General features: G+C 33.5%; 1 long non-coding RNA gene across 3 annotated transcripts; it reads left to right on the plus strand.

Annotated features, from left to right (window-relative positions):
• Positions 1-2,305: 2,305 nt before the first annotated feature.
• LOC116403752 lies at positions 2,306-4,017 on the plus strand. 3 transcript variants are annotated; one of them, XR_004216584.1, is made up of 3 exons: positions 2,310-3,016; positions 3,097-3,147; positions 3,703-4,017. It is a non-coding gene; the product is annotated as an uncharacterized LOC116403752 (long non-coding RNA). The 3 variants fall into 3 exon arrangements; XR_004216585.1 differs by having other exon boundaries at positions 2,306-3,159; XR_004216583.1 differs by having other exon boundaries at positions 2,312-3,016; positions 3,097-4,017.
• The last annotated feature ends 768 nt before the right edge of the window (positions 4,018-4,785 follow it).

Consider the following 4,785-nt stretch of genomic DNA (forward strand, 5'->3'; position numbering starts at 1 on the left):
ACTCAAGTATTCTGGAATTTGGAGTAGGCGTTATATAGGGGAAAGAAAATGGAAACCAAACTTTGTGTAGTAAGTGATTAAAGATGTTTAAGTTTTCGGAAAATATTTTTTCTATAAAATATGTATTTCACATAAGTATGTTACAATTTCTTAAGCTATGATGCATGAGACGTAGACCACGTGGTTGTTAGATGATTATGACTTACAAAAGCAAGATATCATCTTAATAGAGGTACTAAGCATTAAAAGCAAAGTATGTCGAGTGTTACGACTGTTTATTTTCTAAGTTTTGTTGTCATGCAAAACATTGGTGTTGTTCATTGTACTAAGTTGACTCCATGTCCACATTTGAGTGAAGGTCATACCAGGTGTTGATGGGTCAACTGCCTATGCCTGGTATCGTAGCTGAATATGGGATACGATCTTTTTTCAAGTTAATTCGCTAGAGCAACTGCTGCTGACTATGGTCCACTTTAATAGTCTAGGTGTTGAGTATGTGTTCAACACTCACGTTTCTAGATTGATGTGGGTAGAGCAATGTTAACAACCAAATAATTAAAATAAGCAAATTAACAACTAACAAATAATAATACTAATTGTCTAGAAAAACAAACAATTAACAAATAATCCAAAAATACATAGCACATAGATAGCCAAAAGGCTGGAGCAAACGATTTTCCTTAAAAATAAAAATGAACGTTCCTTGATACGAGTCTATAAAATATTTGTTGGATCATTTACCCAATACAATACAATCATTTTGCCTATCTTTCATAACATATTACTGTCATTTTTAAAACCATCTAGAATGAATAAAGTTTCTTCCATCACAAGATTTTTTCTTTTAGTACTGCTGTTAGCAGTATTTGTAAAAGAAGCTCAGTTGGCAAATGCAGCGACATGCGACCCAAATGAGATGAGAGTATGTATGTGGGCATACACTACGTCAACATCGCCATCATCATCTTGTTGTGACATGGTGAGGAAGCATAGATCATGTTATTGTCAATACAAAAAAAATCCAACGTTCCAATCTTATTTACAATCTCCTACCACCAAAAAAATCATCTCTCAATGTGGAACTACCCTCCCCTCTTGCTAGAATAATCACCGATACCCAATTCATTTGATTCAATATGAAATGAAGATGTAATAAAAGAAATTATGAAAGAATAAAGTTATACATTCATATTCTTCGAGCTTCATCATTTTTATTTTTTATACTATGTTAAATAAATAAATAAAAACTAGCTTCTAGTTAATACATTTTATTTCGTTATGAAAGTCTCGATTAAAATATTTTAATGTAAATACCATGAAACTTCCTTAACAAATACGAAGATTGTCACTAAATTATCTTTTACGTGAAGGATTTACGTACGTGCTAAAATGTTAAATGAATATTTATAAATTCACTTACTTGTACTCTTGAACAAAATAAAACAATTTTAATATGGTTTTGATTACCAACCTATTCCACGACGACGGTATAGGAAAAAATTTATCAATCAAGTGCTTCGTACAATTTACAATTAATATTGACTTATGCATATAAAACACCCTTATTCTTAATGATTGATGGAAAAGAGTTAATTTGAGTGATGGTCACTTCAATTTGAATGTTAGCATACTTTTACCAAAACTAGAAATAATAATGAAGATTTTATTTTTCAAGGCTAATTGCCACCCAATTAATTCGGAGAATGTTCAAATACACCTTGTCTCGCAAAGAGCTTAAAATAGACCAACCAACCACAATCGCGGTTTTGGATGTGTTTTTTCTTGTATTATTTTTCTTTTTTCTCTTTTTCCTTTTCCTTCTCCTTTTCATCTCTTCTATTTTTTTGTTGTGAATTTCACTAATCTTCTGTCGTCATTCCAAAACCCTTACTAATCAAATGTACTTATGTTCTAATGAACCAACTACCATTTATATGCAATGTAGTCATAATGAACCAACTACCATTTATATGCAATGTAGTGTGAGTGTGGCACGAGTCAACCCTACACTTTCTCAAATTTTATTTCTAGGTATGACCCCATGGATTTGGTTGAAAATCATAATGATATTAAGAAGGTTTTATGTTTTTCTCTCATGAATTGCATCAATCGTTTGATTGAATGTTACTTCTATTGTAAAACCCTGAACTCTAAGGTAATTGATTTTAACCAGATTGCTCTATTTTTTAGAATTTTAAATTTTGTTGAGTGTTATTTTATTTCTTAAGGCTTGGAACAGAAATTTAATTATTGGGAAAGAAAAGAAGTGAAGGATGAAAATGTAATAATAATAATAATAATAATATAATGTTATTATTGTTAATTAATAATTTATAAAAAAAAAAGGAAATTAAAAATTCTCTCTCTTCCTCTCTCTCGTGCGTGACCCTTCCCCGTCTTCTTCCTTCTTTTTTTTTCCTCTTCTTCTCCTACTTCATCCCCATACCCTAGCCTCCATAGCCTCCCCCATCTTTCTTTTTCTTTTTCCTTTTCTTTTCCTTTCAGATCTGCAGCCGACCGCCGATCGTCTCGGTCTTCCATTGAAGCTAAACGTCGTCGTCGTCGTCGGTTGGTGTCGTCGGCATCGCGTTCCCTCTCACCTTGCCATTCGTCCGGCTACGTTTGCGCCAGTCTCCATTCGTGAAGTCCAGCCGCCGCGTGACCCTCTGCCCAGCCCCCGCGTGATCCCCTGCCTTTCAGCCGCCACGTGACTCCCTGCCTTCCAACAGTGTGTTCCAAGTCGGCTCATACTCCAATATTTCTTGCAATCTTGTTTCGTTTTGGTTCGTCTATCGTGGCCTCTGTTTCATCGTAAACCGACAAAGTGTTGTTGGTAAAAATAATAATAATAATAATAAGTTGTGGGTTCGTAGTTGTTTCATTAATTCAAGTATTATTGTTGGGTAATTGTTCAATTGTTGTTCAATCATTTAAGGTATTGAAGGTAGCGTTTAAATCCCTTGGACGCACAACACATTTTAGATCTTGGTTGAAGTTCGATTTTGCTAATACTCAAGTAAGTGTAGGAGTTTCATTGAGGAAATTAAATCAGAGAAAGTTTATGAAAATAATCGAATTTCTTATGGTTATGATTAGGATTTTTTTTCTCGTGGACCTTAGTCGATTAAGGAGCTTCCCTAACTGGAGGTATTTTTTCTGGTGGGTTGTTGTTTGGTTGAATATATGATTTATGGTTATGGTTGTTTTTCTGTGGATTGGGGAAAGGACCTGGTTGTGTCCTTGTAGACTGAAGTGGATGTTATGATTATACTGATGTACTGAAGTGCTTCAGACTGACTTTGGCTAATTTTGAATAAGATGACTGCTAGGGACCAAGTGAAGAGTTTATGCAAATGAGAATATTTAACTGAACTATGAATGACTGTTAAAATGTTTAGAATGGACTGAGGGGAAAGTTGTTAGCTTTTATTGGGATGTGTGCCTTGTAGGTGTCCTACGGAATCACCAATTTTTATGCATCGTTCGGGAGCATTAGACTGATATGTGTTTCTGCAGAACACTAGACTGAAATGTACGTCCCTCGGGGCGTTAGACTGAAATGTGTATCCTACGGGATCACAAGACTGTGACTGTGCAGGGTATCCCAATAGGATGTTAACAATTTATTTTCCCCTGACGGGACCAGTAGTGGGTCTCTTACTAAGTATTTTTATACTCACCCCTTTATGTTTAATTCTTCAGGCAAAGGTAATAAAGGTGGCAAACCGGCGAGGGACATGAAGGAAGCGTGATCGCCAGAGGGGACATTTTAAATTCGCTTCCGCTTAGTGATTTACCGTATTGTTTTGTTTTCGTACTTGAGACTGTTTAGAAAATTTGAGGTTTAAATGTATTCAAAGACTAGAAATTTATTAGTTTTATTTTCTTGAAAGTTTTGGTTATTTTAAACTGGGCCCAAACAAAAATAAATTATGTTTTCTTGAGACTTTAAATTTAATTAAATTTGGTACTTTGTGTAAACTCAAGTCTTTGTGTTAATTTAACGATTTTGGCTTAGTTAGAAATGTCGGGTCTTTACATCTATTGATTTTTTTTTAACATTAGTAATTGAATTTATAAAAATTAATTTAACATTTTAACGTGCATTTAAATTCTCTGAGTAAAAGATTGTTTAATGACAACCCTTGTATGTGCTAACGAAACCATACTAATGATACTGAAGATTTTTAAGCCAAACGAGACAAAAGGTGCAATGACCTGTACTTTTAAACTAAACTAAGGTCATTACTCAAAAGATAAATATCAAAAGACTCTCTCTTGGAAAAGAGAAACAAAAAAATCCTTATAAAGTTAGTTAACAAAGATTTTTCAAAGACATAAAATCGACAAACTAATCAAAATAATTTGAAAATGTGACCCGAGGCACCAACAATTTTTTAAAATAAAATAAACATAAATAAATAGGATAAAAGTTTCTAAAACCAAGGTATTGAAAATTTGATACATAGACGCAAAAGCAAAACTAAGTCCCAATAAGACACCCGTTTTTAATTCGAGTATGGGAAGTAGAATTTTTTCTAAAAGTACTATAGAAATGAGCGTTTCAATATATTTGTGGAAAGGATTAAGCGATAAAATCTTTTATTGTCAGAATAAATTTTGCGATTAACAATTTAATTTGCAAGGAAGTTTTGAGAAAAGAAGGATTTACAGTAGAATCTAGAAGTCTAAACGCTATAAGAAGAAAGTCCAGGTAAATTTGACAAAAACGACTAGACGTTTTAGTAGTCTTTTGCGATAAGAACCAAGAGTTTCACGATGAAG

Source organism: Cucumis sativus, chromosome 5 (assembly GCF_000004075.3).
Source record: "Cucumis sativus cultivar 9930 chromosome 5, Cucumber_9930_V3, whole genome shotgun sequence".
NCBI classification, from domain to species: Eukaryota; Viridiplantae; Streptophyta; class Magnoliopsida; order Cucurbitales; family Cucurbitaceae; genus Cucumis; species Cucumis sativus.